At 31.1% G+C, this 26,548-nt stretch overlaps 1 protein-coding gene across 2 annotated transcripts in view; it reads right to left on the bottom strand.

Annotated features, from left to right (window-relative positions):
• The window catches only part of LOC145963545 (zwei Ig domain protein zig-8), a 188,269-nt gene that overhangs the window by 94,423 nt on the left and 67,298 nt on the right, over positions 1-26,548 (bottom strand). The gene's annotated exons all lie outside the window — the stretch shown is intronic.

The following is a 26,548-nucleotide window of genomic DNA, read 5'->3' as shown; positions in this document are numbered from 1 at the left end:
ATTTACGTTGCCATCGCAGTTGAAGCGAGATCGGAAGCGTGTGACGACCACACACGGCTCTATTGCATTGATACGTGAACATTACAGCGCTACGCGTGCTGCATACATCGTGCAATATGTGCTCGAATGTGGAGAAAATCTATCGATATATTCGAAAAGGTCCGATAAACTTACCCTTAAGCTATGGAAATAGAAAGGGGAGCACAATGATCAACGTAAAAATGTATTTATATATAGAATGATGCGTGCAAAATCACATATTGCTTTAAAAAAGCGAAGTTTATTCTGTCCCTTCAAAAAACAGATACTCTGATACCATATTTATATTTTAATACTCTTTAATCTGTAAATATGAAATTTATGATAGATCGCGAAATGTTCGATTTTACGATTTGTTACAAGATCGTTAGTCGATAAAGAACTAGTTTGTAACAAACTGCTTGTAATTATTCTAGCGGTGAGAAAATTTCTTTTTCTTTTGCTTGAAAAATCTTTGGTCGACGGTATAGTACACGTGGTACCACAGATGGGGTGTAACAAATATTCGAGAAAAATTGCAGACGAAGCTGGAACGCTTTCGAGCCGTGAATTTATCCTTGTCGCAATGCGTTAAGTTCGAGAACGTGAGTACTCTAAGATTGTCGATACGAGGTGCAAGGTGATAGGGGAGAAATGGAGCTGAATATAAAGCAGTGACGCGCAACCTCCAACCAGTCATTAAGGCTTCTTCAAATGTGTTCAGATCTTCAGAATGTTCCAGATCTTTCTGTTCTGAAATAAAAGTGAACTAATGTTCAATTTCATCTCTCGCTCATGCAACCCATTATTTCTCTCTTCTTGAGTTTACTTCTGGAAAAAGATATAAAAAAGTTAATTAAAAAATTAAACCGCCTAAGTAAGCTTGACAAAACTTTAAGTATTTTGATGATCAGGATGTAAAAAGAGCGGAGATGACCACATTTTTTTCATCATTATTACTAAATTTATTTAAGGTAGGGAATTTTATACGACTGATTTGAATAAGAGCGAAATTGTGCAGAGGGTTGTGCATCATTGACGAAGGGAGATCTCGGAGTCTGTCTTTCAAGCGAAAGAGAAATAATAATGCAAATGAATAATATCGCTATGCCGAATGATAATGCGATTTAACGTTCTTTCTGTTCCAAACAGACATGAAGGATGGTTTCTCTCTCGTCCAGCTTCTGTTTCCCTCTCTTTCTCTCTCTCTCTCTCTCTCTCTCTCTCTCTCTCTCTCTTCCCTTTTTTTCGTATTCGCGCAAATCGACTCGCGCGTAACAGATAATGGCACATAGCCAAAACAATCGCCAGCCGCTAAATTTCAAGTCAACAAATATGGGCGCATTGCCAAACGTTATCCTACCAGTCGTTCCTATAGAACGTCTAGGAGAGTGCATTTTTATATTTACTGCTGATGTCATCTCCAGCATCACCGATGTTTCTAAGATTTGTTATTCGAAAACGGTTAACTATTTGGAGACTCCAATTATATCTACTCAGCTTGTTTATTAAAGCGAGAGTATTGCTAGTGAGATTTTTCATGTCAACTGTCTTATTAGAATGTCCTCTTAACTTTTATAGCAACGATTTGTGCTACGGTATCGCGAAAATATATTTTAAAGAAAGCTAAAAAGGTACATTATGTATAATATATTCAAATTCTGTATTTGAAAATTTAAATTAAAAAATTTATAATAGCTCAAAACTTTTCTAATATTTATTTGAAAATTTCATTTCCAAGAGGATATATATTATAATTAAATTCTGTTTTCTTAATCTGTTTTCTTAATTTTTTAATTTATATGTGTAAATATATGTATATAGATTACCGAGCAATTCAATAGACGACAATGATGTAAATTCCAAAATGCTGAAATTCTAGATGTCAAAGATAAAAGCAACCATTATCAACGATTTTCAATGGCTTAAATAACCTTGAATAAATAAAAAAACTGGCTTTATTTACGGATAATTATTCGTTTTGTGCATGTAATCTAACGCATAAATCATATGGATCATATGGATTGAACATCGATTTTCCTGCAAATATAGTATATACATAATATATAACTGAACAATTTAGCAAACATTAAACATATGAAACTTTTTTTATATCCATATATTCAACATTTTTTATATCTTATTTAATGTGATTCTGTCATCATTAATTTTGTAATTCATGATAATCATTCGATCATACTTTTATATAAATAAAGATATGCACATTTATATATTAAATTTTTATTTATTTAAATCCTGATTAATATTAATATTTAATAATAATATTTATAAATAAATGAGAGTGGAGAGAGAGAGAAAGAAAAAGAGGGGTGAAAGAGATATATTTTTAATTTAAATTCCTCTCGGAGAAAAAACTTCCCATATTTGTTGGATTAATATATTTTCTTTTTTTTCTTATCGATCTAATTTTTTACATTGATCAATATTTGATAATTTAAAAAATCTTTTCTGCAACACACATGTTTGCATTAAAGCAGAGATTGACAATATATTTTATTCTTGATTAATTTTTATATTATGTTTTCACACACGATGTATTTTACAAGTTTTATGTATATATAATTTTTCTTAGTGATTTTGATCCATATGTGATACATTTATTATCGTACAATTTTCTTACCATAAATTAAAACCTATTCAGATAATTGCATTAAGATTTACGAAGTTATGGGCTTTACGTCATATATTGAATTTTATAAATCTAAATATCATCCATTCTGCTTAAGCATTCGTTTATAAAAGCGCGCGCGCGCACGATTCTATCTCAAATAAACAGACATTCTTATGGTCGCAAGCAGTGTGCAATAATATCACCATTCCATTCATATTTCTTTATTGTCTTTAGTGCCAATAAGTCGTCGTGGATTACAATCAAGAATATTGCGACTTAATTTCGAAAAAAAAGCAAAGCGAAAAATACAAAAACAGGAATGCAATAAGCAGAAATTGTTTTCTCTCTGTTATGTTTTTCTTTGTGTATTTCACGTTTACGCATGAACACATTCGAATAACGAAACTTTATTCTTCGATATTTAATGGTCATTCAATCTCTGTAGCAATAATTTTACATGTGGTTATGTTTATATGGCAAAGTATTTCTCGTATTTTATAGGAAATTCAATTTCCGAGCGCAAATAAATAAAAATACAGTTATAATTTTTTAATTAATTTAGATTTAAATTTGTGTTCACACAAAATGCGATTTATTATTTAATAAAATATATTATTATATAAAAAATTAAGGATATAATTGTATTAAATTTTTTATTACAGATTGATGTTTCAATAAAAAAAAATAAGTTCAGATATTAAAATATTCCTTTAAAAGTACGTTACTTATGTCTATTTCGAAATAATCTTTATATTATTTATAATGTTTACGTTATCTTTATGTTATTTTTCTTTTTTTTCTCTCGCATTAAAATAGTATTAATACAGAATAGTTTTACTATAAAATGTGATTCAACACTTGTGTATCGTATCACTTATTCAAAAATAGTTGAAAAGCTATTTTAAAAAAAAATGATAATGAAATAATAATTAATTTGTAATTTGCTTAAAATTTTTAAAAAACAAAATTTATCTTTTTAATAACAAGTTTAATTATACAATAAAGTTTAATTATATAGATTTAAATCCCTGTTTCGTTTTGCAAACAAATAATTAAAAACTGTGTCAATTATACTGTTTTCCACTTTAATTAAAATATTGTTCAATTATATTATTTTTCCACTTTTTAATTAAAATATAAAAGTTTTGTCAATCGCTTCGACAAATGAGTTTAACAATTGAATAAATATGTAATTTGGTCAATAGAATTTTTATTTATTTATTATTAACCTATTTAAAATATAGAATTTTTAAATAATACAGATAACTTAATTTTGTCATTTGGCAGATAACTATTTAAAAAAAAAAAATATATATATATATATATATATATATGTAACATATATATTTAAAAACTTTCTAAAATAGAAATGTGACAATTTATTTTGATACAAAATAATATAAATGGTAATTTATTGTGTTTTATTAATTTATCTAGCATTATATCAATATTAATTTATACATATAATAATATGTAAACATTAAGAAAATTATAATTATATATATATATATATATATATATATATATATATATATATATATATATAATTTAGTGCAATATTAATTAAATAAAATTGTTATTTAATTTAAAAATGGAACGTAACAATAAATACCTAACTCTTGAAAAGCATAATAATCGAAGTATAATAACAATTTAAAGTACAGATATGATCTTGTTCATTTGAGAATATGATTGAATCCACTTTTTACAAAAAATTATAAATATAAATTTAGATTGTATATAATTTTTTTTTAATTTTGATCTGCATGCAATCTTTTAAAATTCTTCGTGTGGCTATTTTTATTTTATTTTAAAAATTGTAAAACAATCTATATGACCTATTGTCTCTAAAATTATTTTTCGAAGTTCAAAGTTATTTTTGCCGTGTCAACTTCGGAATCAAGTACAATATATTTTATATAGATACACAGGCATCATCCATATACATGACTTACGAGGAAATAGAATTCTACGACTGTGGATAAAGAATATCTCCTATATTTTTTAAAAGATCAGATTCAAATTATGATCTACTGCATTTTACATTTTACAAAACTAACGACTTTCCGTTTGACTGCTTTTAAATAAAGCTACTTTATTTATTTTAACACTATATTATCTGATCTGATATTCAGGAATAAACATTTTAAATTTTATAAATTCTTTAATATACACACACAAACGTTACCATATTACAAAATAAATTTATTTGAATTCTAAAGTTGTATATATCGTATATTTTTTATATACAAGCACTTTAAAAAATGAATATACATATTCTCTGGGAAACAAACTCTTAAAAATAGCATGTTACAAGCTTATATCTACACTTTTATAACTATATTATAATAATATTACAAATTTAATTAATATTCTAGTGTCAAATATATAAGTAAATAACGAAACCTTTTTTTCAGTTAATTTTAAATAAAGTTTATTGCAGTAAGAATTTAACATCCAATTTGAATCTAATTTCAATGAAAAGATAAAGAGAAAATTGTTCTTTTTTTACTTGCTATGATATAATATTTTGGGCAAATTGGGTAACATATACATATATTGTACGGATGTTATATGTAAAATTAAATATCACAAGAATCATTATTTATTAAATGTAATAAATGTGATAATCTTTTGAATAATTTTTATTATTAAAGGACATCGATTTTGCATCGAATAATTAATCTATTTTCTGAAGAAATAACAACTGCCAATATAATTAGAAATACTGAAATATTGTTAATTTTCTTTTGTAATACATTTACTATAAAAATATATTAATCACGGGAAATAAAATCATCGTAGCTTGTTACATTCTAGCCGGGAGATTATTATCCACAAAAAAATACGAGGATGTATATGTATGCACATAAGATGTCAGGTAACATAAGAAAAGCAATAAGAGGGCCTGAATGCGCAGTACGTTATCCTAGAATTACGAGGATCGTACATCGGTTAAATCGCCTCGATACAATTTGAAATTATGGCAGATGTTGGCGGCTTGGCTCCGCCGCAAACGGATATATGTGTACACACCGCGCGTTTCGGTTGTTCCCTTTTTCTTCGCCAAGAAAGATAAGCTAGGACACCCCCGCACCCGGGTGGATAGAGGTGGACGATGTGGGCCGAGCGTCAGCGGGAAGAAACTGGAAGTTAAAACGTCGGGCGTCGTAAATTCCGTCGTTCTAAGGCCGAGAAATCGAAAACTATTTCGCCACGCCCCATAGATTACATTGCGAAAACTCAAAGCACACACACGCGAGAGGGAGAGAAAAAGAAGCTAGGGAAAGACCGACGTCGGTGTTGTGCTGTTGCCTTCTCGGAGGTGGAAAACGAACGCAAATAAACGACCGTCCGGAAGTTATTGGCCACCCTCCTCGATGGCGCTCTCCTTGTAGCGCCCGCTATTCTAACTCGCAGTTTATTAAGTGCGACATCCCTTAGCCTTTTCACACGGACCGGAAGCGAAATAGGAGGGCTTTCTTCGAAAGTCGATGCATCACCGGCGCGTGCTCTTTTTCCCGAGGGAAACCGTCAATCCGAAAGCGACGCGCAGCGAGTGCTCCGATTGATCTGCGACGAATTTCGAACATCGCTTGATTGTAACGAAATTTCGACGCATTCGTCCCGTTCGGTGTGACATTTAAAAGTGGTACAATTTTTGACGCACCAGAGAGAATTTACAAGTGTCTTGTGGACATTCTGTCTCAATTAAAAAGCAGAAATTATAGAAATACAAAAGAACTTCTCATAAAATTTATATCGCAATAAGTATCGTCTTTGATAACTTCTGGATCATTGAATTTTTTATAATTAACATTCTCATTAAGTATCATTAATACGATCACTTCTTATTAATAATCTCCCTGATTTTGTATCTTGCAGATATTCTACATTTTAAAACAGAATTAGTTGCAGTGATCAATAATATAACAAAAAATAAACATAATTATTTATTTATAACGTTCGTGATACTTTTTCTCTTTGTTATTTCTACATGTATTGACATAACTCTATTTTCGATAAGAAACTTCACGTGATAGCATAAATAAATGAGAAACAAGTCTGTTTGAATAGAAATGTTAAATGTTATTTATAGTCTCTGACACACATACTGTTTAATTAACTAAAACAACTAACAAAACTTTGCACTTTGTCGAAAAGTGAGTTTTATCACTAGACCGACACAAGCGACATACTTTATAAATTATTAAACTGAAATTTCTAAACATCAGAACTTTAAACACAGTTGAAAAAAAAGAAAAAAACGGGAGTGAAAGAGAGATTTCATTTAGATTTATATCTAGAAAGTTCTAAAACTTTACATTCATATTGTTGAATCATATCTTAAACTCATTTTATAATTAAATCGTATGTAAATAAACTTATTATAATAATAAAATTTTGTTTTAATTAAAAATTTTTTATTAATATTTTACGAACATTAAAGACACTATAAGTTATGTTTAATGTCTATTATAAATTCATAGTATATAATTATTATTCATGGTTAATTGCATTAATATTATATATTTCTAATATAATAATATATAATCTAATATATAATAATATTATATATTTCTAAATTAGTTAATACATATTTTAACAATGCTTAATAGTTTCTCATTTCTTTAATTTCCTCTTATTTGTTTAATTCTCTTATTTTTATACTTTATTTATATTCTGTCTTTGTTGTATGCAAATTTGAATTTTTTTTTATGCCCTTTGCATACATTTTTAATTTTACCTTCTTTTCAGAGAATCTTGTAAAAAAGTTATTATTTTCAATTTATCATTTTCAGAGAACATATAAATTCTTTAAAATTTCGTCAAACATTATTTACATATACGTAATAACGCTACATTCAGTTTTTCATTTCGCAACTTATAAAATACAGTTTTATGCTCTTTAGTCATCCATGGACTCTTTACTGTGTTTATATAAAAATATATTGTTTTATCTTAAAAATGATATGTACAAATATAACGTAAATATTAAAATATTTAACGCAAATATCTCTATTTATTATCTATTTATTATCTATCCATTATATACTCGATACATATCGTATGCATGGAGTTCATTCGAAATATATATACAATATTATTCGTGAGAAAAAAAAGGGAAAAAGAAAGATAGAAAGAGAGTAGAAAAAAGAAAGAGAGAGAAAAAGTGAGAGGAAGAAGCATTACAATGACCAAATTGTGCGATCGCTCAGATAGTGTGGATCGTGTGCGAAAATATACCCCAGGCCGAGTGCCATGCCGACCAGTGAAAAATCACGTTATTACCTGACTAAAGTGGCGACTATGCGTGCCTTCTGTGACAAATCGCGGTATCGTAAAACGAACGAGAATCGCCCGTTATCTTGACAAGCCTACTAGTTATGTCTATTCCAGAAAATTGAATTCGGGTTTCAAGCCAGAGATTTCTAAGAGTCTAACTGAGATTACGCGACACTCAAAAATATATTACTTGCGTTTCAATATGTTTATTCTAATTCATATATTATATGCGAGAATTTATGATTAATACAAAAATGATTTACTGTTATGAGTGTAGCTTGGAAAGCAAATGAATTTCTCGTAAAAATTACTCAGAAATATGCTTCTCTTGTATATTTAAATAAATGGCACTTTTTGGTAGTATAAACTATGTATATCGAAAACTTTTAATAAGAGAATAAATAACGGAGAAACATATAAATTCATAATGTGAGATGACGAAGTAGATGAAGATATAAGGAGACAGAAATTGTCGTCATTCTCCTTTAACATATATATTGCCACCTGTAGAATACGTATTTCATGAGCGATCCATCCACGTATAATCTTCTGTAAAAGATCCTACAACTTTTTCGAAACTATGTCGTAGGAAATTGGACAGTGTGAGTGCGAATGTGCAAAAAAAAAGCCAAACTTTGTGACTTTGTTTTTCGCACGAGCGCAGTGAACAGTTCCTAATGCAATCGAAACTCTTTGCAATAGTCAACATGTTCTCGAAAATCAATAAACGAAGTAATCTTGAGAAACTTTTTTTTCTCGAAAAAATTAAAAAGTACAATGATAAAAAAATAAAGCATAATGATAAAAAGAAGCTATAAAAATACACGTATTATTTAATTAAATGCCCCATTCTTTTTGTAGCCTAATAGATTCTTATTCACATGAGAATTTTGTCAATGTCAATAGTTCTTTGTGTGTAATACATTAACAAGAGCGTAAGAACATATTTTCCTCTCTGTTGTTCCATAAATTTCTACATTTAGAACTCTCTGGACGGTTGATTTATGGATCCTTCTGCAATGAACTACATCCGAGTTTCCCCGAGTCCAAAATTATGCTACAATTATGCGTTGATTAAAGAAGATCCACGTTGTTAAAGGTTTCTCGGCTATCGTAGTCGTATTACGAATATATAACGAAGACATTATTCAGGAATAACAAATAACATTTTCGCAGAATGCAACGTGTTATCGCTACACATTTTATTTTAAATTATATTAGTCGAGAAGTATTAAAGAATTTCTTTAAAATGTAAGAACAAAGATCAAATAAATTATATTTAAATATATGAGTATTGATAAAAATTCTTTATCTATCACTGAGTTTATATTTATTGAATCTTTCTAATCGGAGATATACAATACAGAATAATATCACGTGTGTGGATAAATTCATGAAATATATATCTCAAATCGTCCGAAGTAAATCGTGGCAGTAATAAAAGCATCCATTACGAGATAAGGGCAAATGATAAACGATGCAAGAGCGTCGTTCCCTTGCGAGAAAACTGCTTTCTCGGAGAAATATTTATTTTCACTGGCAAGAGCGGCACACATTTTGCGAATCGTTAGTTTGCAACAAGAGAGTCTCGAAGAGATCAGATAACTTTTCTCGTCGCGTTTCATCATCGGGGATAGAAGAATGGACTTGAAGAGCGTGTACAAGCCTGATGGAAAGTTAATGAGGCGAATCTACGAAACAGGTCTATTAAATGAGCTCAAGCGAAACGGCTGAAGAAAGCGGAATAAGCTAACTCGAATATATAACATCATCGTCCAATATCACGACAACGTGTCATCGAAAAGCAACTGACCGTAAAAGACAATATAAGAAGTATCAACGTACATATGTCATCGCCAATAAAATTGTTGAAAATTGGAAGAAACGCGCGATGCAACTAAGAAATACATATGTAAGAGAAGGAAAAGGCAATACGATTTAATTCCCAAATCCTTTAAAAAATATAAAGTCTGTGACAATTAATTCTTGAAATACAATCATTATGTACAAGTCTCCCTATATTAACAATTCAACAAATTTTATATATTACTTCTGATATTTCTCTCTCCCTTGTTGTTCGTTAAATTTCTTTTTGTTATAATTCTCGAAATAATCACCTGACATTGAGATATATAAGCTAGTTAAAAGTATTCAAGATTACTTCAGGATCCACTGTAATTCCGCCACAAAAGTGGAATAAACAGAGATTCTATCTTCCTGCTGCGGGCTATATTTTTTTCTTTATTTATAAGCAGAATCGTGAAAAGATCGAATAACTTTCTCGAGGTTGCTCATCACGTTGTCCAGAGTGATCAAGAAAAAGAACGGACAACTTTTGAATTGTACTGACGAGAAAATAAAAACTCAACTGAAAAATTCTGTATATGCGCATCGTGACAATAATATTGCAGTAAATTAGCTGTAAATTAAATTATTGCTGTAAATTAAATTATGCTTGAAATATTTCAGATATCAATTCCCAAAATAGTGATTCTTTCGAAATAATATTTATTTAATGGATCACACAATAATTTTTCCAGTTTACAAGAAAGTTATCGAAAAAGTTAATTTTATTCTTAAACTCCGAGAGAATTTAATCTCATTATCGGCAAAAAATAGAATAAAATTGAAAGCATTTTTCAACTAAAGAAATCACTTTACTTTTTCCCCTCTCGCATCATTTTTTTGCTTACTCTAATTTTTCAAAATTGAATAGCAGTTCCATAAATTGACATTATGTCTTGAGAATTAATTATTTTTGCACGTCGAATTTTGCGTTCGCGATTGTTTTCGCGAGCGTGCCGACATCGTAGTCAAGTAAAGTGCAAAACTATCGGTTACACGCACGATTTACAATGGAGATGGAAGGATACGGATAGTTGTTGTACGACGCATGATTGAGTCTGAGCGTATTGAATCCTCGTGAATTTCTCGTCTTGTCGATCGCGAAGATGCGCGAATCTCGCATATACGATCCTTCAACGGATTTGAACGTGGTGTCAATGCACATGCTGGATTGCAGGCATTTTGAACGTAGCGTCGAGATTGATCAGGATTTTTGTATGCATAGATCCCATGACGACACACGCATGAATGATCATCGCATGTAAAACGTTTTACAGATTCTCGAAATTTTTACTTCTTACAATTATGTTTATTCATATTTACGTTGTTTTTTTTTGCATTGAAATTATCCATTATTTTTTCTTTTCATTTTCTTCATTTTTTCGTACATTGATCGAATGATTATCTTTCTTCACCCATATTATTAATTTTATTATATATTGGATTATATAAATAATCCTTGCATTATTTTTTCATAAAATAGCATCCTTTCCATTCTCGCTGTAATTGGAACGTGAGACATACATATATATATATATAGAAATATAAATAATTTATTCAATTTAATTCTATTATTTTAAGCTGCGCTACCCGGTAACTTATCAATCTTATAAAATAATAAATTTATGGAATTTTCTAATGTCCTGTATAATCCGACATGTATAATTCATATCACACTGCACGACCTAGTCCAAAACTGCAGCACAGTGTAGCATAGCAGACATTCTTGCGGTATGACAGTACGTTAGTTAAATAAGTGTATGTCCTGTAATATACCATATACCGATGTATATCTTTATGTACAACGGATATAACTTGTATATCACGGCTTTGATCGTATGCATGCTTGTTATTACTGCTATGGGGTATCACGCAATCATGGAGATGGAATAAATGTGATTGAGTCACTCATAATGTATTTGCGCGACTAATTATACGCTTCTGTGTGCAAGAGTCATAAGCTCATCGCTATTCAAAAGAACGATAGACCTTGATATGCATGAAATTTGTTTAACAATTTTGAATATTGAAATAACAGTTAAAAATATTACAAAGTTACGAGGAAAATTCATTTCTTTTACGTGTCTATTTAATGTGCATTCTATATTTTTTATCTTTTATATGTGATTTTAGAAACAAAGAGAGTGACAAGTTGTGAACAAAATCAAATTTGTTACACGAAAATATTAAACTTATTGAGAGCGATCGGAAGAAAAATATTTTCATCAGAAATAATTACGTAATTTATATTGAAAATAATTACATATCGGATAGCAAATGAATGAATGAAATACACATACCGCATGTATGTCATCGCGATCTTTTATTTCTTTCGTCGTATCTTCTACTCCTAAAAAAGGTGCATATAACAAAGTCTACGTTGAAAACGTCAATATGATGGGCATGATGTTTATATCATAATGCATGCATGGTCAACCAACAAGAGACTTCCCGCACACATGTCGCTAAGCTACAAGGTTGTACCGATAATATTATTCCGCCACACTGTATCTAAAGATAACACGAAAATATGCAGCGTCATGGAATTGACATCGCGTGGTCGATATATCCGCAAAAATGTAACTGTCAAAAAATTGATTCGCTACGATGGGTGAACAAGACAAATGTGCATCTGCGATACGAAGAAATACGTATATATCCAATTCTATAGATATTATCAAGACCAATTAATTTTATTTATAATTTAATTATTTTAATTTGTCATCACTTTGAGATCACGATGCTGATATTAAATAGAAAAAAAAACAGGTTCGAACAATATATGTATTTTTGAGATATATATATATGTATCAAGAAAGTTTAAATTCTAGAAGGATCAGGGAAAACAAAAACGAGAGAGTTGTAATTTATATATATTTGCTCAACATATATAGAGTAAAATCATTTTTCACGCAATATGACTGTGCGCCTGACTATTGTTAATCGTACTTGATAAACTCAAGTTTCCTGAGTCAATTATTCACGTGGTTAGTACCGTTATTACTCTTCGAAAGTTAGTATAACCACCTTCCACAATTTACTTAGATTTATTTTATTGTCCTTTTTCTTAGACATTTAAACTCGGCTGTACGTTACGATCCGACTTTAGTATCGTTTGAGCGTGCTCAGACGTCTCGAGAGTTCTTCGATTGCCGGTAGTCAGATAGGAGTTCGTTCAAATCTAAACGAGTCAAGATTGCATAAGAGAACGTCACTACCGAGTCATCGTATCAAATCGCTCGAAATTCGCCCGAATAGCGAGGGACAAAAATGTAATTTCGTTGCCGCTTATTCCGAATTTTTCCCCGATAACGACCGATTTATTGCCATCGCGTTGGAACGAGATACAGACAGATGTACTCTCGAAATCTAATTTGATTATATTGAATTCCGGCACAAAAGACAGAGAGAGGTGGGAAAAGCAGATGCCATAACGAGGAAAAAGAGTGAACGAAAGGAAAGGACGCGAAAACGAGAGAGGATCGATAATAAACAAGGACCGACGAAGGAAATCGATGCCGGAGCGTGACGTATTCGGTGTATTGGAAAAATGGAGGTTGTAGAGATCTCTGACGAAACGAGCAGAGGTGAATCGTGCGAATGCAGACAGTGCACCGAGTGAAGGCTGCACATATATACATATGTATGTGTGTGTGTGAGTGTGTATGTGTACGGATGCGGCAATACGAGAGATGAGGGAACCGGATGTTGGCCGTTACGTCCTGGCGTTCGTCTATTCCGCTGAGCGAATTTGCATATACACGATAACGATGCCGTGACTTTTGCTCATATTTAACACGTTGGCGAACAGTAACGGGTATAACAGTTACGGTGAAGTTTATTTTGTCGTGTTTTTCCCTGTGTGTGTGTATATGTGTGTGTGTGTTGTGTACCATCTCTCTCTTTTTCTCTTTCCTCCCCAAACTATCTTCCCCAATTTTGGTACGATACTTATGGTTGTCCTTCCTATGGTACCTTCCTTTTTTCTCGCTACAAGTTTCTCTTATATACTTTATTCTGATTTTTAAATCTGTTTTGTGCATCTTTTAACATAAACCTGTAGTTTAATATAATCACTTTTTTCAATTTACTTTTATGTGTAAAGAATCACATTTTTTTCGGTTATATATTATTCGAATTACCCTATATTGCATAACAAGGTATCATAAAATATTTTTGAAACAACGTTATATTATTATGTAATTGTAGTTATACATTTATATTAAAAATTATATTTATGTAAAATTGCAAACTCTATTAAAAATTATGAAAATTACTTAATTATACAAATGAGGAGGATTTCTATTATTTACAGAAGAAATGCAATATGCAATCTTGTGAGAAGCAAATTTAATATTTGTTACAATTCGACGAATGTTCCGTCCTATTCTACGTGAATAATTACGAGAAGGGAAACGCGCTGGTAGCGTAGCTTCGCGGGTGAGGCGGAAAGACTGTAAAGTTGGAGAATAAGCCGCCGTCCCTACCTGCACCCTCAACCGCACGCCGGTAAACAAGTCTTGAAAACAAGAGGAGAAAGAAGGCGAGACTGGAGGGTGTAAGTTCCGTTTAGAAGTGCATTCGAGTTTCCTCCATTGCATTTACTTATCTGCGGCAATCGCGGTTTCTAAGACTGCTCCTCTCTCACCACTACCGAAACAACATGGATGCGCTTGTAGACGCAACCAAACGCATCGTTCCTTGGCTTACATTGAGAACAGCGAGGACAATGTTTCGGTGTTAATTCTCTCTGCGAAAGATCTTACCAACAACTTGTTCGCAAGATTAATTAATGTGGCTTATCAGTGAAAACATTCGAAACATATTTTCAAAATACAAAAATAATTTATTATTCATAAAATAATAATTTATTATTCATAAAATCTTGCATAAGAATTATAATAATTTCACAATTTTTTATGTAACTGAAATTCTGAAAATTTGTAAAAGTTGAACTTGTATTATTATCTGTTATAGACATTATTACTCAATACTCAATTATTGATTAAAATTTAGATGGATTTATATATCTCCTAATATAATAAATATATGTATGTGTTTTTTTTTTCATATTATTGTACAGAAGATTAAAGTTTCATAAAATTAAAAGTATAGTAAATTCAAGCTCGCTGTTTGCGCGTTTAATTAGCACATTATCCGTAATGAGGAGAGAAAATCAGTTTAAAGAGAATTAATATTCGTTTGCGATCTAGATCATGATTTTTTACCATTAATTGCTGACTTTAAAGTAATTTCATTAAAACATATGGACCTTAGGAAAAGTGTCCATAAATTCCGCTTAAATACCAACATCGCCAAGTCCTCTTTAACGGCAGCGCGAGATTGTATATCTTTACAAATTAGTTCAATAATATCATGCCATATGAAATTATTATGATATTTCAGTTAACTCTCATTTTAGATATATAGACCGACGATGTTTCCATTCGACGATTGTTCAAACATCTGCACAGCTTATTCAAATAGTCAAATATGCGTATGAGCAAGATTAATTAAGTCACTATTGGACTTACATAATTAAGGAATGTATGCTATATATGTATCACGTCTCTTAATTATTTAAGTGGCATAACATCTCAGAAAAATATCGTTTTACAACCTCATGAAACGGATCATTGAGATTTCCAGAGCGCATACAAGCAAGTAAAATGAGTGTTAGAAACTACGACTATGATATTTTTTTATCACCGACTGCGCTTTTTCTTCCACTAGATCGTAAATGTCTGCGACATCTTTTACGGTATCGCCGAAAAACCTTGTCGAGTTCGTTTTTGCACATAACAGCGTACTCTTTCTCACTTACAGTTTACGATCATACGTTGGTTCCCGAAAAAACGTTCCACAAAATCTCGTTTCATTCTTCTTATATTTTGTATGCAAACCTAATTTTTTTTCTTATAAAAAAAGTATAAAACTTAGTTTATACGAAAAAATATAAAAAAGTTCTCTTATTTAGAGAAATATACTATGTTGGATATCCTGATAACTAAAAGTTTTCTTAAACTAAATTTCTCAACAAAACTGATTGGAAATTTATATATTTCATATTTTAATTTTTAACATAATATCTAATATTAATAACATATCAGAAAATATCTTCACCAGTTTGAAAAATAATTCATTTGCGACAAATTTGTTCTTATTTTCTTTTTTGCACAATGGATAGTTTTAAAGTGAATTGAAAAATATTAAAAAATATGCTATCTAACATATTAATTTCTAATTTTAAACATATTACATCAAAATCCCTCCAAGTAATACAATGAACAATAAAAAAATTATTCAAATATAATGAATTTCAAGATAAAAGATGAACATTGATCACATAACATCTTGTTAGATATGCGCATGAATAGAAAGCATCTCAGTTAGCTCGTTATTGAAGGTAAGAAACTTCTTCACAAAAGAGAACCACAATATCTCGTTTAAGTAAGAGGGAAAATTCACGTTGTCTTCAGTCACTTTGACAAAACGTAACTCGTTTATATAAATTATACGATCTGACCGAGAGTGTAGTTTATCAAGTTAATTGAATTTTGATACTCTTCTTCATAAAAGTCTTCATAAAATAAGTAGAAGTTCCTTCAAAATTAGGTGTTATATTACTGATTACATCACAAAAAATCATAATAAAAACTTTTCGCTTTATAATTTTCTGCATTCTTGCATATTCATTTTGGAATATAATTTAATTGCCTGTATAAAATTTCTTTTTCCTTCTTAATTAAATTATTAATTATGATTTCATTAAAATAAAAATTGTAAAACAAATATAATGTGAGTATAAAAATATAAAAATATAAATATAAAATATAAAAATATAAAAATATAAAAATATAAAATATAAATATATAAAATATAAATATAAATATATAAATATCTTATTTTATCTCTTTTCTTGATTCTGTTTTTTGTATAAAATAGATAAATATCTCACACAAGTATCACATTGAAATAGAAATTGACTTGTACTTGTAAAACTCATATATGACTATAAAATATAATATATCAATATTAATAAATTATATAACAAAGTTTAACTAAAAAAGAATATTCTCGTAATATATGTTATACAAATATAAAACAACTTGCTATTTTTAATATCTTAAAATTTCTACATATTAATATCATAAAAAAATATTTATACTTCTGCAGTTTCAACTTATGGAGATACTGTGGCAAACTGTAGTTCTACCTTTGATAAAGTAATGACATTTGAAATCCTCTTTAGTTGCTCATACCCGCATAAAATAGAGAAACCCTCAATCATGCCACAAATTGCAGAAGATTCTATCTCACATGTCTTCACGTTTAATTATTCGTACTGTTCATATCGAGCATTCAGCATCAATCGTGATAGTATGTTTGTTGACGAATACTAGCGAGATTTGTTGATCTCAATTGGCGGTGTGGATTTCCTATGTGTGTGTGTGAAAATTGCGCTCATGTTACGATTTGTTTCTGCGGCGTGAATGAAAACAGATGAGGAATCGTCGCGGACGCTTTCTTGTATGTAAATAGCGTCTGGTATTTTCGGCTAGTTTCCCAACATGTTAAATGTTGATTTATCTCGATGAATCATTCAATTACGCCAATTAACTTGTATGGAACGTGTGATGATGTTCGTTTTGCCGCAATACGGCATGGCCTACATTTCGCTGTCTCTTCGCATTTAACTGCATGATCGGTCAAAAGCAGACTTCACCGAAACATATGTGAATCCGTGCAGAACTAAAAAATTCTCGCAAAAAAATTATCAAATCTTTTGTAAGTAATCTGAACGAATGATGGTTAATAATGAAATAATGAAGGAAATAATTACGTGAAATGTATGTTCAGAGATTTAAATTTTCGATGTTTATATTAATAATCGAAATTTTAAGAAATAGTATGTATCAATAATATTTTGTGCCTATTTAATGTTTCTTTCGTCTTTACTTTAGTGAATTGAAATTTAGCTATCCTAAAATCGAATATCTCATTGTGTTGTTCTTTCCTGGTAATGTTAAAGTGAAATTAATGATAATAACCGTACTTCTTATACGCATCATATTAATTAAAAACTAGCGGTAATTAGAACGTTAATTAAGACTGAGACATTCTGTCAGAATATGCAACTTTGTTTGTGACTCAGGTTTGCAGCTCACTTTGCTATAATTACAGAAAGCACTTTTCAGCTAAGTCCCGGCCAACTCTTCTCCAACTCGTTTCCATTCTTCCCAAGTCGGCCCGTCTTTCTCTCTTTGCTATAGTGAAATTATTCGATGCTCTCCTTGCCTTTAGGAAGGTGCTGAGGATGTTATTTGAAATGTGAGCTTTGCCTTCCTTTTCTTCATGTAGCCTCTTAAAAGATTTACGAAACTAGTCTTTATCTCTTTCTCTTCCTCTAAATTTTTCAAATTTTATTTCGTAAATTATGTTTAATGTTTAATTATACACAAATGTAATTTTTGTAAAATATATATATTCACATCTCTATTTTTATTCACGTATTACCCATAAGAATTTCTTCGCTATTTTATCACGTAAATTTTAGGTAGAAGTTGTATATAAATTAATTATAGCTAAAGTTTTAATAAATGCGTTTATTTCTTGTATAGTTTATTAAATTGAATTAATTTATGTAACTAGTAAAAAATACAAACATTTATATAAATATTTTGTCAAGTAACACGATGGAATAACGCGCGAAAATATGCAAAATCCAATGGAGAATTTGCGCTATGATCGTTCCAGACTACCGTAAATCCAAGAATTGTCATCACTTATCGCGGCCCATATGTATGCCAAGCGAGAAAGAAAGCGGCAAAGAAGTAGCTCGATAGCGAAAAATTTGCATGGTACTCCTGTATTTTTTGCAGTAACATCCGCGCAATATCGTTGTCGTACGATCGATGCCTCAACGAACGATCGACCGAAGATCGACAATCAAATCATCGCTGGTGCTACGCGTAGGGCGAGGTTCGAGAACATGCGAAAAAATACGATATTGATGGAAATACGAGCGTAAAAAAGAGATGCACAGAGAGGGTTGAAAGAAATGAAAGAAAGCGTGTAAAAAAAGAAAAGAGAGAGAATACAAAAAGAGAAAGCGAGAAGCATTCATGGAAATATAGAGGAAACGGAGCACGAGGCCGGGAAGACTGTAGCGGAGAGTTAGTTGCGGGTCAATTTAATCCTGAACGGGATTGTTCGAGCGAGTCCACTTAAGTATCCGGTAAATAGATTCCGATCGAGTACGTATCCTAGATCCTCGTGCAGACATTCACTTCCCTTTGTTTCGTTCGATGCGCCAAAATCCTGCCTTCCCGAATTCGTCGATTCAGATTTCCATCTCTCTTTCCTGCGTATTCGAACCTTGTTCAAAATAAAACGAGGAATTACTCAACGCGCCGTCGAGTAATATTCAAATCAATATACGTTTATTCGAGTTCCAAACCATCGAGCAAATCGTGATCCGACCGAAACAGCCATTCAATAAAAACCATTATCAATAAAAGCACGTAGGTCGTGCGTATCGAAAGACATTCACGCGATAATAGAAAATTAGTGGAAGAATGCAATTAAACAAAGCAAGGAAAAGAATAAATATTTTATAATTTTTTAGCGCAAATATTTTATCGTATATCATGATTTTGAAGAATTTAAATTTAAACTTGTAAAAAGAAGAGATTTTAATATATTGTGTGTGTTTGTGTGTACACAAAAATTCATTTTACTCAAAATTTTAAGTATATTACTAAAACTTGTAATCATCAAATGACATTTATTTTGAACATTAAAGTTAATAAGATTTTCGTGATCAAATGTAAAGTGTATTATACATTATAGAAAAATTATATATTAATAATCTATTCTCCATTATATGCATATGTTAAAATCGCTCTCTTTTTCTCATGTTTATTTAGTATTTTTTAGAAGAAATATTTAAACAAAAATGTATTAATAATTATTATAATTATAATTTTAATCTCCAATTGTGTGCGAAAGAATGTATATTATTTGCGGTAATTAAAACAAGAAATGATCAGTTTTTGAGGATAATTTTTCTTCGTAAGGGTTTCCTTTCCAGCTGTTCCAAATCTTTCTGGACGCGAATAACTCAAACGACAAAACTGACATGAATAAGGGCAAGATAAAATTTAATATTTCTGAATGTGAAACAGAAACGGAATTTATATATTTATGTATTATAGTAGATTAGAGAGAGAGAGAGGTTAATCGAACTTATTTTCTCTCTTCTTCTACTGACATTATTTTATATATACATACATATATACATATATATATATATATATATATATATATATATATATAGCCACTTTTATAAATCAATTTTATTATAAATAATATGTACAAGTTATTTACAAACAAATATTATCTAATTTTCTTCTTACATAAGGAGTGATTAATATAACAAATTAAAGAGATCCTTGCCATTTCTCATATATATATTTCTCACATATAAAAGATATACACACTTTTTATTAGCGAACGAGCTTTAAAATGAAGTACTGCAAAACTATGTAAATATCATAGATACTAAGCACACGTTTTCGGTGAATGAACACAAACGCTCATTAATTTCGGGTCATCTGATAATAATGTTGCGTTAATTCGTATTTGCGATCAAATAGCGCCAGACCCGCATCGTGATCACAAAATTAAAGTGAAAATAGATTTTTGATGCCGTAAAACTGCACAAACCAATTCTTCATATTATTTTATGTTTTCTAATGAAAAATGGATCGACTTGTATATATTCATTTATTTACTTATTTATTTTTTTATATTCATTTATTTATTTATTTATTTTTATATCAGAATTAAGCCGAGTTTTTAGACAAGTGTATCGCATTATTGAATGTATCGCATTATTGAATGCCAAATAAATATACGGTAACTTTATTATAATATTCGTAAATTTTTTATATTTAATTGAATAATTTCTGAACAAAGCTTATTTTAATAAATAACTTTATATAAAATAATAATAAATAATAAATAACTTTATATAAAATAGAATTATTTTTTCAATATTAATATATTTGTTACCGTATGTATTATAGCAAGTTGGTTAAAAATAAAAATCGAAAATAAAGTAATCTGTATTTAAGAATTTGAAAAAATTAATATATTAAATACGTCGATCAATTATATAGTATCGAATGCATCAAATACTATGACGAATTGCTATCGCTATACTGATTAAATCTAATATAAGAATAGATAATAGCCGCGAAAAATGAATGTATGCGACATTCAGGGATTTAATATGGAAAATCTTCCGAGAATCGTAAACTACCTGCCTGTTGTTCAACACTGATTTATGCAGACCAGTTTCCTCAGCCGCGTGTTACTCTCGTCTTCACAGTTGTCGACATTGCGTCGCGCGAAGAATGCGACGACGAATTTCAGCCGTTGCCGGCGTACCCAATTCACGACCCGGCTTTACAAGCTGTGCTATTTCATCTGAATAAACCAGCGCGTCGTCATATATATATATGTATATATATAGGAATATACGTATCTCGCTTTCCGTTCTCTCGCTACTTTGAAGCGCGCTCGCCATCTCACGCAGCAATTTGTCAATTATATTCCCTCGTAATGGGGAATGAATGCGCATCGCGAAGCACTCTGCATCACAGAGCATCTCGTTTCACTTGAAGTGCTTTTCAATATTAGGCGTGATGTGAAAGACGTGTTTCGAATACAATTGGTATGCGATTCGATATTCATCTACGCTATCAAAGCGCTTGTTATCAGATACCAAGCATTTATTAATTTCCTTTTCTTAAAAGGTTTTAAATTCTAGAGACCTGCTACAATATTCTTATTATTATTGTCAATGGCAATAAGGCAGTGATTAAAATACTTTTATCATTTTTGGACATACGTTTTGGATATACATTTTTACATATAATTTAATATTTTTTACAACAATTTATATTTCTAATTCCTTAGCAATTACAATCTCATGATTATATAGGAATTAAGTTATATAAAAATTACAATATTATTATGATCGATTCGATTTATGACGCGATGAAAATAAATCATTTTAATTTTGCATTTTGGATATTTGGCAAACCCTCACAAAGAAAAAAACTATTTTGTTAAAATTATTTCTAAAACATTTGAAAAATCTATATAAAATATGTTATATCTTTTACAGATAGAAAATAGTTATACAGTGAAAAGATTTATTACAAAACATGAAAACATGTTTTATAACATGAGATTTATCGTGCAATCATTATTTGAAGTTACATTATTGCTATATAAAATTTATTAAAGATTTTTCCGAACATCTTTGCGAAAAATTTAAGTGATGCTTGTCCACAATTTTGATTATATAATGTTACTCGACATATAATGTTACTCAGCTTAATAATAATTGGCTATTATTAATTGTCAATTGATTTGTTTAGTATAATATCAATTTTTTCAAGATTTAATCGTCGAATATTTAATAAATTTAATAAGCAATAGCAAAATTTATATATTTCTAAAAAGAATTATCGAGTTTTCAAATAATCTTTTCACTTGTTAACAGATTTTTCTAGTTAAGCTGTTAATATAAGTTCTTGTCTCATTTATTTCTAAAGATGTATCCGTCAACACTTGGAAACATTCGCATGAGTATTTGCGCAGAGATTACATTTCGAACGACGCTGTCGATTTATTCGCCCGCAAATACCGCGGCAAACGACACCGCACGCGAGAGTAATCTACCGGAAACATAGTACACGTATACCACGAAATAAAATATACTTAAGGAACAAATTCTATTTAAACGTGAGATCACTTCGTCGGTTGTTGCAACCGCAACAAAGGACAACACAATGTCCCACTCGCAGACGTCCGTACACCTGCATGGCAGCTTAAAAGTCTCCCACGATTAGGAGAGGAGGACAAAAGGGGAGGGAATATCTTTTCCCGGGATAAAGTTTTAACTAGTAACTCGGGGAAGTGGTCGAAAACTCCGGTAAAGCATATTCGAGAAAATAACTCGTTAAAAGGTGAAGCGACAGAGGCGTCGAACAAGAAAGTGGCAAACGATAGGGGTGAAGGAGACGGAAGGTATTAGAGGTCAGAGGATGAGAGATGTAGATTGCCTGGCTTAAGAGACGGAGGGAGAGAGAGAGAGATAGCAAATTAAGCATGCAAATGCTTACACAAAATGTAACAACTTGTCGGTGTGTCATCGCGTATAACCATGTCTGCTTGTGCGCCCGTTTGTGCTCTTGATTCTCGACCCCTTCCAGACCCTGGGGCGCCTCCGGTGAACCGGCGCGACGCGATGCTCGACCATGCTCGACGATACGAGAGCAATGCAAATTGCAATGCTGCATACATAATGCATACGAACGACTGCGATCTCGAAGACGAAGCTGCGGCCATCGAGAGACAAGCATCTCCCCTCGCGTCCAAGGATCTATACGGAAACTGCTGTTCGACTACGAGAATCGGTATAATGACAAGGATATTCACGAAGGTTCTAACAGAACATCCCTGATTATCCCTGCATGCGTAATAGCTATCGTGTGCGTTACTATTGAGATACAGGATGAAGATAAAACGGATCGCAATCCCTGATTAAAGTTTATAATACACGTCAGGGAGAGATGGCCGAGAATGCTTGTTGGGTAGAGGGGCTAATTCGAGGCGTATCCATCCATTGTCTTCGGCCGATGGATTGATGGATTACGCTGGGCCGAGAAGATACATCGACCTCCGTACGGCAATTCGTTTGCACGCCTGTCCGCGTACCGATGCCGCTTTTAATGCCCGTCGAAAGATAATTCACAGGCACAGGCCGGGCTGATATCGCGTGCAATTAACGCCTACCGTTTTATCGGGCATCTTCCGCGTTCAATTTAATATAAGCGATTTAATTCGCTGCGTTCGTCATGATGCTTCCGATTGATAATATCGACATTCCAAATTCAGTAATTTAAGAGTGAGTCGCGAGATAATGTTCAGCAGAATGCGAAAACTTTGACCCATTTCCGACTAGCATTGCGGAAACGTAGCACTTCTTGAAGCTGCTGCAATATCAGTTTGCGAAACTCGTATGTAAAAGAGTTTATGTTAATTTAATCCCTTGCATTTCCGTCTATTCATACCAATATTGTGAAAAAAGACACGGCAAATATTTTCGGAAAACTTTTTTATTTACGTCAGATTCATAAATGAAAAAGAGATTTTTCCAAAATTCTTAGAAATTTATTATTTGACGGCGTTTAATTGATGTAATGATATTATGAAATTTGTAAAAAAAAAACACAATTTTACGTAAATTAACCCTTTTTAAAGAAAAAAAATATCAATTATTAAAATATGTGAAGAGAAATACACAGAATACACACATACACGTGTGTTTCTGATACGATATGATATGATATTCACCAAGATTAAGGCAACAACATGCGAATGACGTTCACCAGAAGATGTTTCGCAGACATCTCGGCCGACATCAGGGGTGGCATGCCAATTGCGTGGCTTGTTCCACCTTCCGCTTGTGCAGAAGGAATATCTGGAAACGTAAATATCTTGGGAAATTCATCGTCGTCCAATTTTGTCACGCGATTTCGTAGAACGTCACGCACGAAAAGTCGCGGATATGCACGTCTGTCGATACACGTGCGTCGCGTATGATGGATTTCCACTTCCGATCCGCTTCCACTTTTGAATACGCGTGATTCTCGATACATATGTTGATCCCGAACGCGCGCGAAGATATTGATAATAATGCGATATATTCCAATCTTATTTTACACCTTGCCACTGCATGCGCTTTTCATATATTTTCTGAAATATTATTCTCTTTGTAATCACTATAGGATCACAATATTTTGTTTGAAATAATACGTAAGAATAATGAAAAGTCCTTCTTATATAATTTTAACTTTTATTTATTTAAGTACTTATAAAAATTTCTTTTCTTTTGTATTCTTAAATTGATTTTAAAATATTATGTTAAAGTTTTAAGAAACTATTATATATTGCTTTGGTAAAAATAATTTGTACATATATTAAAAGAAAGAAAATAATTTTAAAATATTATATATATTTGATTTATAAAAATCATAATGCATATATAATGAATTTAATATTTGCAAATATGCTTCATTGAGTTGTTCTTTATAAAAATCTTTCTTTTTCTCTATATAAAAACAAATTATTAGAAATTATATTAGCAGTTACAAATATTTCCGTTCAGATTGTATGTGAATCCTTGATATTTGTTGCGATATTTGATATATTCTAAGCGACAGACGAGTTGGGGAGAGAGCGGACCTACAACTTCCACACGGTTAGAAGGAGTATCTTTTTCCCGTTTGTTGTTGCTTCGCGCGACTGTTGGAAACTTGTAAAGGAAAGATCTCTTCCGAAGACGGACCAAGTTTCTACCAGCGAACTCTCGCGAAGAGAATGTGACGCGTCTCACGTGCGACGAATACAAAATAAGTGTTTATTCGTAAAAGAGAAATAAATGTACATGTTCGCGCATATAAAAAAGCGTGAAGATGATAAAATCGATGAAAAATGGCATATTAAAATATCAATTTAAGTCAATAAAAATTTAATGTAATAGCAAAATGATATAACATAATCATAGCATATATAATTTACATTTTTCATTTGCGCAATTTTTTATACTATATGTATATATTATCTTATTTATTATATCTTTAATATTTTCACGCTGATAAATTTTTGCCAAATATAAAATTGTATTAATTTTGTAATTATATCGATATAATTAACAATCTATTGTATAAAAATTTTTATAACTGTACAGCTTCATGTTTAAAGTATATTTTATTTTATGCTTACACACAATTATGATTATTTCAAGCATCCAAATGGCAGAAAGCGAAGTCTGTATACTCAAGGATAGAATGCTATACGAAGTTAAATTAATATTCAGGAATTCAACCTAACACAGGAAGCGTAATCGCTCTTACCACCATTACTGTAAGATACAAGATATTGGAATATTCTCGAGTCACGGTAAACAATTGTCCGTGAAACCTCAATTTGACTTAAACCACGTTCAATACTTGGCCAATGAATGCGGACAATTGATAATTGTGTGAAAATGAAGAAAGAAATCAGAAAAATATAGAAGAATAAAGATAGATATTCACATGCGCGCGTGCGACCCAATATTTTTGCATTTAGAACTTGTTATTGACACTAACATTTTTCTTTGTCTTCGCTTTCTTTTCTTTTTCCGTTAGAAAACTAAGAGACAAGAATAAAATCACGCAATTGTGAATTTTATAATAATAATAATCGATTTTTTGTAAGAAATTTTAATAATTGAATAAATAAATATTTGTTTCTCTTTTCAACATAATTTTCTGTATAACATATGATAATGAATTTGGCGCTAAAATTATTTTTAATTATGATGTAAAATCTACACAAAATAACCGAAAACTATCTTTTCAATAAACAGAAATGACGTGTGCAAAAATTTTTATATTATTTACTTAATCACTGTTTTTAAAAGAATAAATTTGTCGTTTTTTATTCTTTGTTTTTTCCCTTCATTTTATCTATTCCTCCATCGTACCGCTCGACATTACGTTAGTCTCGTGTCTTCTTTGTTCAGAACCAACGTCCAATGACCAAAAGGTACAAATTTTCCGAAGACCAATTTTCGACGACGTGAGAGAAATCGAGTCACGCCGAGGTGGGACTTTGCACCACGAACTTAGCTCAGTTATGAGT

The sequence above is a fragment of the Camponotus vicinus genome, unplaced genomic scaffold (assembly GCF_025532165.1).
Source record: "Camponotus vicinus isolate PSW18456_S1 unplaced genomic scaffold, iyCamVici1.0 SCAF_12, whole genome shotgun sequence".
NCBI classification, from domain to species: Eukaryota; Metazoa; Arthropoda; class Insecta; order Hymenoptera; family Formicidae; genus Camponotus; species Camponotus vicinus.
This window is presented reverse-complemented; position numbering and strand designations above follow the sequence as displayed.